Source organism: Bidens hawaiensis, unplaced genomic scaffold (genome assembly GCF_021521415.1).
Source record: "Bidens hawaiensis isolate Kalapana, Puna unplaced genomic scaffold, B.hawaiensis_p1.1 tig00008096_1, whole genome shotgun sequence".
Lineage (NCBI taxonomy): Eukaryota > Viridiplantae > Streptophyta > Magnoliopsida > Asterales > Asteraceae > Bidens > Bidens hawaiensis.
In genome coordinates, this window is record NW_027491573.1 from 268,027 (window position 1) to 282,178 (window position 14,152).

Below are 14,152 nucleotides of genomic sequence, written 5' to 3' on the forward strand. Positions count from 1 at the left end.
AATTGTTTCATTTATGTATCCCATCTTATTACCTATTAAAAGTCAATCTCGAAAATTTTCAACCGCTAGTACTGTTTTATCAATAGTGGTAAAATTCAACAAATTTATTTACACATTTATTAATTAAAGATTTCAAAATAAATATGTCTTTTTAAACCACACAATGGGACGAACCATGTGGACCATACGACGATCTAAATAATTATGGGTGCACACTTAATTATCGAAATCCCCGTATGGAAGCCATAGTAAGTTTACTTGTGTGAGATAACTTAGACCCGAGGATGATGACAGAAAAACAATGGAAATACGAATCGTGATAAAGGCATGGTGGAACTATAAATCCTAGACATTTGGCAACCCCTCATGGCAAGGTGTCGTTAACGTAATGCAATTAACGATAACTATAAAATCCTAAACTATTTGGCAACCCCTTATAGTTGGGTGTCGCTAACTTGTTAGCGATAACTATTTATCCAGGTTTATAGCTATTATTTATGGTTTTGTATACTAGTTTTGTGGCTTTTCATACTATATATCTATTGTTCAAACTTATGAATTGCTCACCAACCTTTGTGTTGACAAACTTTATTTTATGAAATGTTACAGGTTTGACTTTTGTTGACTCGAGGACTTGATGAAAATGTTACCAAGACTATTAGGGTATTAATAAAACGAATAATATAATTGTTACTTGTATCAATTTGTTCGTGCGAACGAGATGTGTTGATTACTGATTTGTTGAAATAAAATGAGTTGAATAAATATTGTCACTTTAAATAGTGTCTTGTGTATTTGTCCAATCACGTTGCACCCCGGCATGTTCCGCCGTTTTTGGTCGGGGTGTTACATGTGGAACTAAGGTTTGTGGATAGTCATGGCTTATTATTTTTGTTTTATATTATTTAGTTTGGATAATTAGATGTTTATCTTTTTATCTTGTAACTAGGTTATTGACTCGTCTTCACACAGAGAAATATAGAAATTGTCTAATAAATACACATAATTTCAAATGACAAAATATTTTTTAATATGTTTTTTTGGATGACAAGATGATATTTAATTGCAATTCATATTCGTACGGAAATAAAATACTGAAAAACACAAGCTTACAAAAACAGAAGATACATAGTACAGTATTTATAAACATAATTTATAACTTGAGAATATAAAATTCATAAACTACTAAGTTATTGTATTTATAAACATAATTTATAAACATAATTTATAAGTTTTTTCGTGTCAACCGTATTTATTGTCTTGTTTGTAGCTTAACGTTGCTTATCCAAAATAGCATTTCAAAAATCTTGATTTTTGCTCACTCAACAAAACTTCATCAAACGCCATATTAATATTTTTTCGCTGTTTAAGTGCTTCAAAAATGGCTTCATCGTATGATGCTTTCCAAAAACTTCTTGCAGATGGGTCATCTTGGAACTTAACTGCCCCAACCCATTTAGCCTGTTTATGTATTTAGGCCATGTTATTAGTGTGAAAATTCATTGGATTTGCCAAATTGGCTTTCATAAGTTTGGATAATTAGATGTTTCACCCTTTATCTTGTAATATGCATCATATAATAAGGCGAACCTTTGCTCAATAGTATTTTGTTGTTTTTGTTAAATGTTGGTGCCTAGTATTATGATAATGTGATCTGTGAGTGCCCTTAGAATGGGTTGGATCATGCGCCTTAGATAACAACGGGTCGGGTTTAGAAGCCCGACCCAAACCTTATTAGATCGGCTATTATCCGTCCTAATTATGTCAAGCATTAGCTTTTCTTATCAAATTCAGGTCTTACTTCCATCTTAGCTCACTTAAAGAAATTAGATTATCAATAATGAATGCATAGGGTAATTGATATTCCTGTTAATATTATTATTCGGGTAAGAATATGCCTTTCTCCGGTCAGATGGTACACATTTTAAATCCGACACATACACAAGTACAACCGATTGATCGATAACCCCAAAGCAACCTCCGCCTGCTTTCATCTTACAAACAACGAATAATAATAACAATAATAATAATAAATAATATGATTTCATATTTTCTTCTGCAACAATGATGCGATCGTATTACTGCGGTTCATCTTTGAATCTAGGGCTTGTACATCCTTGTTCACTTCCATCTATTAATAATAATAATAATAGATTTACATCCATTCATTATTCTCCTCCTTCTGATCTTTTGAGCTGCTTCAAGGTTACCTAATTAATTCATGCTCTGTAACAACTTCTTATTCTTACTTGTATCTGATTCATTTCATTTTAATTGTTTGCAGATATCGGGATCCAGAATTAGTCGGAGATATGGAAGAAGACGACGACGATTTCTCCTTCTTTGCACCATGGATTGGGTATATATATAATCCTTGTTTACAGTTTTACAAATACAAAACCCTAATTTCCTCCGTTTACGGCGCAACTAAAGCTAGCTAGATAGATAGATAGGTAGATAGTAAATACAAGACGATGCAATTATATTATGTAGATAGTGTTGCTCATTAATTTAGATAGTTTTGGATATTACTAGATTCTAGGGATGTAAACGAACCGGACCGCATGCTCATTAAGGAAATGAACTTGTTCGTGAAATGTTCACGAATGCAAATGAACACAAATAATGATTTATTTGATTTGACTAACCAGAAATGGTTAGTGTCAACGGTTCGGTCTGGCTTCCAAGTTTGTGTTGGTGTTTGTTTGAACATTCATATTTATATGCTACTTTTACGTATAAATTAATAAGTTAATATTCATATATATAGTTGATAATTTTGCTTAAATCTATATGATAGACGTTGTCAAACATTCACGAACACAATTGAATAAACAAACATAAACAAGCGGACATAAATGGACGTAAACAAACACGTTATCAAACATTAACGAACATAATTGAATGAACATGGCCTTTGTTCGTGTTCATTCATTTAGTTAATTGTAGGAAATTCCTTGTTCATGTTTGTTCATTTATTAAAAAAACGAGCATAAACAACCTTCCTGCCGGATGTTCGGTTCGTTTACAGCTCTACTTAGATTCATTCTTTCCAATCTTATAATATTGATATGCCTTGAGAACGCAAACTATTGATCAGAATACATGACACAGTCAGTAGTATTTTTGTTATTGGTTGAATTTTTTGTTCATTTTATAGGATTCTGTGTCTAGTTTTTCGCTAGATGATAGAGCTGACACTTTTTCTGCAAGTGAAGGTGAAGAAAGTGATGGAGATATTATATTGAATCCAATCAATGATGTTGATATTCCAACATCAAGTGAGCGGTTTCGTAAACCTGATGATGCATTAGCAGCAACTGCTTATGAACTCAGAATGATCGGTAGATCTCAGAAGAAAAGTAGGTTAGACATCTCTTCATATTCATGTTACAAATATGTTCTTGATAATGTGATTTGTATCCTTTGAGCCATCAAAACATTTGACTTGACCAACATGCTTCTCACTTAAGATATTTAGTCCGCTAGATCTTCACGATGATGCGTGCCACCAGATTAACAAGATTAAGACCTATGTGGTTTGTTAGTGAATGCTATAATTAGTTTTATATACGGGCTTTGGACAAACATAATGGAAAAAATGGGTTATGCTGCTGACTTACTGGTGAAAGGTGAAAGATAAGCTTGTAGAAACATTTTTGGGACTTCTTTATTGTTGCTTTACAAAAATAAAAACAATTTTCATTAATAAGAATATAGTTTTGTCTTTTAAGCTTCAACATTCGGTTATAAATACACAGTATCGCACACTCAGTTTTAAATGCGAGCATCAGGATGCATAATGCTCACATCACATGATGTGGTGATGAGACCGCATCGTGCAATGCAAGTCTATGATGCGTGCAACGTGTGATGCGAGTCGATGATGTGCATCAAGTTTGCTATCTGATGCGTTATGCGACACCTTATGCAGTTCACCAGTAATTGACCAAATATAACCACCGATTGCGATGGGTCTGAGATTTTTAAATCCGAGTAATCGAATCTGACCAATTGAGCAATGGGTTTGGGTATTTAAACAAATTAGACCATGGATTGAACATATCTGAGCCGAGATGATGAAAATACCTTATATATTAGTGTAAAAGGCTAACAAGTTAAAATATTATCTATAGATTTTTCTTTAGTATCTTTTTAATAATCGATGTGCATCATGCATCGGATATTAGGTTCAAATCGTATTGAAGCTCCACACGCCTTTTAAAACCAAGATCACATGCATATGCCACTAATATCTACTCTTTCCTTTAAAATTTGACATAACTCTTGTTGCTTTTAAAGATTAGTGATTTGATATGAACACGCAATAAGAAACTAATATTTAAAAAAAGGTAACACCTTATATTTTTATGTTATCCGATGCAGGATTAAATACGGAATGGCCATCAACATAGGCCTATTAACTTAACTGTTTTCCTACTACTTTTGGATTCACACGCGTGGCGAATAGTGAGACTTCCATTACCACCATTTCACTTAATATGCCCTTTTACCGCCTCAACAATATTAGTCTCGTTTGCTGGCTATATTTGTGTTCCATTGTTTCGTATTTCACGGATGCAAATGCTTATCAGCAAATGGCCAGCTAGGCGCTCGTTTAAGAAGGGGACCACTACAATGGGTGGATTGTTTCTTATACCAATTGGTGTGGCTGTTGCTGAGGTATTAGTTGGTTTTGCTTCTATGGAAGTTGCGGGTGCATCCATTACCACTCTAGCATTTGCAACAATTGGATTAATAGATGACTTTTTATGTCTTGTGAAAAGGAGGAGGGTTGGTTTATCTCCGTGGATAAGAGTTTTGTTGGAGGTAAATGTTTTTACTGTGATGGGGAAGTTATGGTAGAAAGTGTAGGGTGGGTTTTGGTGATGACACGTGTATTGATTGGGGTTTGCATGGGTTGGTTTGGTCTCACACAGAACCAAAAACCAAAAGTTTGTTTTTTGATTTTCTGAATAATGTTCCATTTCTGTTTCATTATGGGTTTGGTTGGTTTCAGCTATGTCATCTGGGCTTCAAACTTTTTTTTAGCCTAAATATTTTTTGTTAGTTAGTCATGAAATTTTTGGGCTACACCATTAATTTATTTTTATATAAATGGCTAAACATAGAAAATATAATCCATAAATTTAATAACAAAAGTCGGTTTTTTGGGTTTTCACAGTTGGTTTGGTTCGGTATCAGTTTTTGCTATTTGGGCTTGAACTTTTTAGGCCATAAAAAGGGCCCAAAATAATGAATTTGGGCTTGAAACTTTGAACATAACTTTTTTTTGTTAATTTGATTAGTACACATTATTGCCCAAAAGTTTTGGGCTACTTCATTTTTTTTTATAAATTACTAAGCATGACAAATAAAAATTATAATCTGTAAAACCATTTGTTTGATACATACAACTTCATTGAAATTTTTAATTGTCATTGTTTTACTAATACTAGTTAGCATGCTAATTATGTATAGAAAGGACAGAAGAGTGTTTGTGGGTCAGCTTAACTTGACCTGTTTTGACCCCTTAGCTTAACACATATGAGTATCCGGCCATCTCATCTTACAACAATCCTTTACTTGACCTTTATTTCACAGGTGGCAGTTGGAACATGGTTCTATTTTTGGTTATGTGCCAGGAATATAGCATCACCATACAGCATGTATAGTTTCTTGTAACTATTTGGATGGTAACTCACGTATCTTTCCTTAATATGTCACTCTTGCAGTGAAATCCTATCTAATTTCTGGAATTTTAACATGATATCCCAAAACATAATCTACATATCTGTATGAGTGAAGACCAATAGTGCAATATTTTTCTGCATATCTAAAATCCATTATTTTTCTTAAAATTGATCTAACTTTTTGTTTTAAGAATTAGGATATGTAAATTGTAAATCTATATATTGATAATTTATTAGATAGTGGGTACTGGGTAGGCAGTTATGTATACAGCCATTTGTATCACATTTACGGCCAAGAAGTTACAAATTCATTATGCGAGAACTGCATTATGCACTTGTACCTTTTGCTATACGTGTGATGCAGAAGGAGGTTGCATAATGATGGGAATGAGATATGATGGAAAAGTAACGTATACGTATTCTTAAGGGTGTTAATGGGAAATTAATAGAAATGGGTAAAGCGTAATATAAGGGGAGTATAAATTAATAGATGATAAGGCTGGTTAGGGTTAGGCATGAATTTGTTAGATATGTTAGGCTCCTACGGGATGTACGGAGAGAGGGTGTAGCCCTGGTTTATCTTTTGTAATCGTTCCTATCATTTTTCAATATTAAGTTTTCTGATTGTTCTTCGTTTATTCTTCTTGTATTTGATCAACAACACATTAGACCTTGTCAAATCCCTATCACATAACCACCTACCCACTATTTGATTAAATCATCAATGCAGTATATGCGGTTCTTGCAATTTTCAACATGAAATTATTTAAAAAGAACATGCCCCTATATGTATACACAATTTTTTTATGAGAACATGAAGAACAAATTTAATTATTCAGTTTTTCAATCTAAAAACTTTTGAATATTAAAAAAATGGTTGAAATACAGTGTTTATTCATCTCTCTCGAAACTAAAAAAATAGTATAAAACAAATTTCTGCATTATGCATATGTTAAAAATACTATTTTTTGTTCTTTATATATGTTAAAGTGTAAAGGTAAAAAAAATAAAATATAAATTAGCTGACTCGAACTTTCTTGAACCTAGCTCTAGCTCAACATACAAGCTTGTCAAGATAAACCAGCCGAGCCAGCTTGTTTACAACCCTATTTATTTATGTTAACACAATTTATTGCCCCCATATAAAAGTTTTCATAAAAAGTTTGACTCAACTGGTATCCCCGATTGTTGTTAAAGTTATTGACACATCAGTGGTCACGCCATCATTTAACTTGGTAAGTTGGTTATCCTTTTTGTGTAGGAAAATGGTGGTGCCTCTACCTCTACCACTAGGGCTGGTGTGCATGGGTGGGTCTTATTTATTATTGACTTCATTCTCTTTTGTTTCAATGGCAAACGGAATGGAGTTGACCGATGGTCTTGATGGATTAGCTGGAGGAACTGCTGCACTTTCATTCATTGGAATGTCAATTGCGGTTCTTCCAATATGTTCAGGTTAGTTACTTCATTTTCATTAAAACAATAAAAGAAGAAAGTAAATACGGATTTGGATTTAGGATTGTAAACAAACTGAACGAACATGAACACGAATGGAGCATGTTCGCGTTCGATTGCTTACCTTTAACTGAACAAATGATTGAACACGAACGACTGAGCAAACATGATTTTCTTGTTCGTGTTCGTTCCTTAAAACAGTTCATGAACATAATTGGACGGACATAAGTGAACATAGATCAACGAACATAACTGAGCATGTTCGTTTGTTTTAACTTTTACCTGACAAACGATCGAAAACGGACAGTTAAATGAATGGGGTTATCTTGTTCTTGTTTGGTCGTTAAGAAAATGAGCATGCTCTTTCATGTTTTTTTATGTTCGTTTGGTAACTGTATAAAGGAACGGTTCACGAATGTAAAGAATGAACATCCGAATTTAGGTGAACGAACACAAACATACGATGCTCGTGTTCATTTGTTTAACTTTGACCGAACAAACGATCCAACAACAGTCAAACGAACAGGGTTCAACGGGGTTTTCTTGTTTGTGTTCGTGCGCTAAGACAAGCGAACATGTTTGTGTTCGTGTATACTTGTTTGCTAACATTATAAACGAACAGTTCACAAACTTAAGTGAACGAACATAACATAACTGGACATAGATGAACGAACATAAATGAGCTAAAAATAGTTATAAGTAATGTGAAAAATGTTGGGCGAAAAATATTATTAAAATTAAATAAAGTTGTAATGGACCAAAAATTTTAAAAGAATATATTAACGAACAGTTGCTAACGAAGTTATACAAACATAAACTAACGATTATATATGAACGTAAATGAAAGAACACAAACAAATGTAAAGTAACAAAAATAAGTGAACGAATTTAAACAAACATAAACTAATAAACATAAGTGAATGTGAACAAACAAACTTGAACAAGCAAATATAAATGAACGTAAACGAAAGAACTTAAGAAAACATAAACTAACAAAAATAAATGGACTAATTATAAACTAACAATATAAATGAACATGAACAAACAAACTTATACAAATGCAAACTAACGAATATAAATGAACATACTTAAACGAATGTAAATTAATGGGTATAAACGAACATAAACGAACAAACATAAACGAATTTAAATGAATGAACGTACACGAACATAAATGTATAAATGAAACATGTGTTCATTTCGTTCGTTTTTATATAAACGAACTTCCAGCCTGCTGATCGGTTCACTGAGCGTTCGGTTCGTTTTTTATTCAGATCTTGCTGTGTTTGGAGCATCTATGGCGGGAGCATGTGTTGGTTTTCTTTTTCATAATCGTTATAAAGCATCTGTGTTTATGGGTGATACGGGAGCATTGGCGTTAGGTGGGGCCCTCGCTGCAATGGCTGCTTCTACTGGAATGTTTTTTCCGTTACTTATTTCGTCTGGTGTTATTGTGATAGAAGCACTATCCGTTATATTACAGGTATTACTTGCTATCATTATTACTATTTTTATGATTATTGGTTTTATCTAATGTATACTACAAAATTACACTTGATTATTTCATATGCTTGCAAATATAATGTCACATAGGTATAAATTGACATTGCTATGCGATGGTTTTTCAACGGATAGATTTTATTATTGCATTTTAATTTAATGATTGTTTATGACATTCTATATAACATGAAAAAGTTAACTCAACCTCATTGGATTTGTTTAAAGGTCTAAAAATGGGAGGTGAACGAGCCGATCCAAGCCCGTGCTCGGCTAGGCTCGTTTAACTTAAGAGAGCTCTAGCCCGAGCTCAGCTCGTTTATTTTATCTGTTAATTTATTTACATTTTTAATAGCTTCTTAATATCTTATCTATAGTTTTATATTTATACGATATATAATAGAGCACCTATGAACATCTTAAAATTTAAGTGATACAACATTTATTGCTACATGTACAGCCCTTATTGCATATGCTTAGAAGTTTTAAGGGGCAAATATGTCTTTTAGGCACAATCATCCAAGGAATCATAAAATACTTACTATTTTGCCCCCTTCCCATCTTTATCCATATATATCTTTTTAATTTCATTATTAAACAACTTCCCCCCACGGTTTTTTAAAGACCATAGCTTTTTTCATACATTAATATATTTTTTTTTGAGAAAGTCACATCATAAAAACGAGCATTTTATTCTTTTAGTTTGAGCACGATATCGCTTTAGTATTCTTAATCAAAAAACAAAGTTGACATGTTTTGTGGATTACCAATGTCTATGCTCCCTGTTGCATTCGAGGACCATTTTTTAGTAACATAATATATGTTATTTTATCAATATTTTATATATAAAGTTAATCATTATGTGAATACATATTTAATATATAAAAATATATATACATAATAGGCTAAGTGAAGTTTGGGCTCGGGATCATTTATTAAACAAGCTTAATTTTGGGCTCAAGCTCGTTTAAGCTTAGATCGATTCGAGCTTTTAGCGAGCCGAACTCGAATAGCTTATAGCTCACGATCGGGTTGGCTCATTAACACTAAATAACACCCCTACATTTCCTTAAAAGTCTTACTGTTCAAAAAAAAATAATACCACCTCTGTTGTGAATTATAAGCGGTGGTGATGTTATTAGATATGCTCGGTTTCTAATAATTTATTTCAATCTTCTTTGTTAGGTATCATACTTCAAGACCACAAAACACATGCATGGAATCGGGCGGCGTTTGTTCCGGATGGTTCCGTTGGATTACCATCTTGAATCATGTGGGATAAAAGAGCCCGTTATTGTTGCGGGTGCATACATTATTTCATGCATATTGATGCTATATGCAGGATATGTGGGTCTCATATCAGTATAATAGTGTCACATGGCTTCATTTCTTTCATCATTGTCATATACAATATGCCCATATTGACCAGCATAAGGTAGCTCAAAATATCTGATTTTGACTTTTTAACTTTTTGTTGTGAACTTGAGGGGTTAAAGTGGCTGTTTGTTGGGAATTTTGTTAAGATGAAGAATATGTGAAAGTTGTATATTTTTGGGAGGTTTTAGGTGAAGTTTTATAAGATATTTGACAATAAGACCGCTTTTGAGATATGTTGTGAAATGATTAGTTTAGTAACTAGTAAGTTGACCGGTAATATCGACTAAGCGCAGATTGCTTTCTATTTGGGATGATGAGAGAGGCCTCAGTTTGGTTGAGGGTTTGTTGATTTTTTTTGGACGAAACCGAAACCATATCCGGGTTTGGTTAGGCCTCTGTTTAAATTGATTGTTTTACTCTTCTAGCGAGCCTTTCTAAGACTGAAAATCTTTTTGCCACAAATTTATCTTTATCTAGATGACTTTTTTATAAATTTGCATCATGTCACGTGTCCTCTTTACGTCAATAGGTGTAAAAAGCTTTTGACATTCGTTTATGGTTTTCTAATTTTCAAGATGGGTTGCATTGCATATTTTGATTGAATCTTATCAAAGAGCTCTAGTAAATTTGTGTTTTACAGTCGAGGGTCAAGTTATTCTACAAAGTTGAACAAAAATGAGAATGATGAGAAGCCATAACTAATTGACATGTGTCAAGTATGGACCATGGGAAAAAGGGTATAACAGTAATATTTTATATTTTCTCTCTCCACTTGCAAGTTACATGTTAATTCCCTCATCATTTTTAAACGTCTATAACTTTTTCATATAATAGTTTTTTAAAAAATAAAATTCACTATAATAACAAGCGTTTTTTTACCTTTAATATGAGTATAATTTTGTTCTATTAGAATAAAAAATAATTTACGTCATTGTGTCTTTTTGATTACCATTGTGTTTTTTTCGTCATTATGTCTTTCTGTTTGTTATTGTGTTTTTTCGCCATTGTATCTTTCATCTGATCATTGAGTTTTTTTTTAATACTAATAAGTAATAACACCGTTGTGTAATAGTATATATATATATAATGAAAAATACCAACAAATTATCTAATACATAAACAATGATGCATATTACACAATAACCTGAAACGTAAAACACAATAATGAATACATATAACAACACAATGGCCTAAAACGTAAGACACAATGGTAAATACGTATAACACAATGGCATGAAACGTAAGACACAATGGTAAATACGTACAACACAATGGCCTAAAACGTAAGACACAATGGTAAATACGTATAACACAATGGCATGAAACGTAAGACACAATGGTAAATACGTACAACACAATGGCCTGAAACGTAAGACACAATGGTAAATACGTATAACACAATGGCCTGAAACGTAAGACACAATGGTAAATACGTATAACACAATGGCCTGAAACGTAAGACACAATGGTAAATACGTATAACACAATGGCCTGAAACGTAAGACACAATGGTAAATACTTATAACACAATGACCTGAAACGTAAGACACAATGGTAAATACATATAACACAATGGCCTGAAACGTAAGACATAATGGTAAATACGTATAACACAATGACTTGAAACGTAAGACACAATGGTAAATACCTATAACACAATGGCCTGAAACCTAAGACATAATGAAAAATATGTATAACACAATGGCCTAAAACGTAAGACACAATGGAAACTATATATTACACAATGCCTTTAACGTAATACACAAACAACATAATACTATTTTTCTCAAATTAAGTAAATATTGAACACAATGACTAAAACACAAATATAAATATAAAGACAAATGTTGAGCACAAAGACACAATGATGCACGAAATACACAATGACATAATCTTTGTGTTAATTTTTATCTTTAATATGAATATCAATTGAAAAACACAACGACCAAAATAATAGAAAAACCCAATTAAAAACACAATGGACAACCAAATAACACAATATAAAAAAACCTACCATTTTATTTTTATTTTTATATAACAATATGATAATCATATTAAAGATAAAAAAAAAGCTTGTTAACATGATAAAAAAATTTCTAAAAAAATGTCGTATGAAAAAGTTATAGACGTTTTAAAATGATGGAAGAATTAAAATGTGTCTTGCATGTGGAAAGAGAAAGTTTTCATAAGTGGTTATTACCTTCATGCCCTTCTCATATATTTTTATTCAATTTTTATTCTTGAATTAATCTTCACCATCCAAATCTAGGATCAATGAATTAGATTTCTTCTCACCCTTCTCATTTTTGTTGTCTTTTGTATTTTAATTTTACTCTATCAAATACCCTTATTTAAAAGAGTAAACTTCTCATGCTCATATCGTGTTGGCCCGGATTCAATAAACACATACAAACCGGATATGATAAGACAAGAACAAGAATGGGTTTGTGGTAAACTCCAATCAGGAGTCTTTTCGATAAACAAACTCGCAATAAGACTTAATAATCATCCCTAGACCTATCTTTATATATAACCCGACTCAAACACAACTTAAACTTACTAGATAAACCAACTAACTGCTAACCTAACCTATTCTAATTCAAACTCTAATAAGCAAGAGATAAATCACACTACATATAATACCTTGACCTACAAACCTAGTTTTGACCAAAGATTGTACCCGACTCCTTGTCGCAACAATGTATTTGCCTTAATTAATAGCATCCAAAAGATGAAAAAATCGATCACTTTCAATCGAATATGCAAAATAAAATTATTGGATTAAACATTGCCAAGGGATGAACTTATGTGGTTCGCTAAGTTTTTATTATTACAAAATAATATGATTTGCAAAAAAATAAAAAAGTTTGATTTGAAAGGAACCATGCATAAATTAAAGGTTTATTGGATTTTAATAATATAAACTTTGCTCTATTGGCCGATATCAATCCTAACTTAAGAAATTCTCTAGAATAATCCCAATTTTCACTCTATTGGCCTCCACTGAGCCTTTTCTTAACAGGAACTAACCCAGATAGTTTTAGGACAAAATTTGTCATTTCTACAAATTGAGGGAGACAAACGAAAAATGTAAATTAACTTAATAACTCAATGACACAGGCGCCACCACCACCGCGGTCGCAGCCACCGACACCACGACCCTCGACACCGCCACCGCCACCGCCACCACCACCACGACCGCCGCCGTCGACACCGCTATTACCACCGCGACCTCCGCCATTGCCTCCACCGCCACCACCGTTGGCGGAGGCCGCAATGGTGGTGGTGACGATGTCGACGACGGCGGTCGTGGTGGTGGTGGTGGCAGTGTTGAGGGTCGCGGTGTCGGTGGCGGCGACCGCGGTGGTGGTTGCGCCCATTTCGTTGAGTTTTTAAGTTAATTTATATTTTTCGTTTATCCCCTGAATTTGTAGAAATGATATATTTTGCCTTCAAACTAACTGGGTTAGTTCCTGTTAAGAAAATGCTCAGTGAAGGCCAACAGAGTGAAAGCTGGGATTATTCTAGGGAATTTCTTAAATTGAGATTAATATCGACCAATAGGCCAAAGTTTGGATTATTAAAATCCAATAAACTAGGGCATCCAACTAATGTCATCAAGTTATCCAATTGATATTTCCTAGTAATCTAAACACTATAAATCATATGTCACTAACTGAATCATAATTTCTTGTAAGTTTTAACCAATTTGAGTTGAAACCTAGTGGGGTCTACATTTTGTAGGCAACCTATGCGCAGTAAAAGCACTATCCAACTTAAAAAATAAACTCTTTTAAGTTGGTGGTTACACATGTGAGAGGACTTATTATGTGGGTTAATCATCATGGGATATATGTATTTCATGGTGTCTATAATGAATAGACAAAGTTGGGTTGAGGGTTGGTGATTGTCAGAACACTTTCAACTGCACTAAATCATGTTTCCATTTTTTTTATTTGTAAACCATGTCTATTTTATATTATGTTTTCGTCATAGTGTAGCAAGTTATTTAAAAAGGAAACCTAAAATAGTCAAACTTTATAGAACTTTCTATAGAACTTGATTGTTGGATGCACTAAGATTTCACAAGATTTGCTTTTAAAAATGGAATAAGATTTTAACTTTCTCTT

General features: G+C 33.0%; 1 pseudogene across 1 annotated transcript; it reads left to right on the forward strand.

The window, feature by feature from the left end:
* Nucleotides 1-1,931: 1,931 nt before the first annotated feature.
* On the forward strand, nt 1,932-10,274 carry LOC143637003 (phospho-N-acetylmuramoyl-pentapeptide-transferase homolog; annotated as a pseudogene). The gene is made up of 8 exons (XR_013154351.1): nt 1,932-2,205; nt 2,285-2,359; nt 3,161-3,366; nt 4,387-4,830; nt 5,605-5,669; nt 6,955-7,148; nt 8,423-8,631; nt 9,831-10,274. The product of XR_013154351.1 is annotated as a phospho-N-acetylmuramoyl-pentapeptide-transferase homolog (transcript).
* The last annotated feature ends 3,878 nt before the right edge of the window (nt 10,275-14,152 follow it).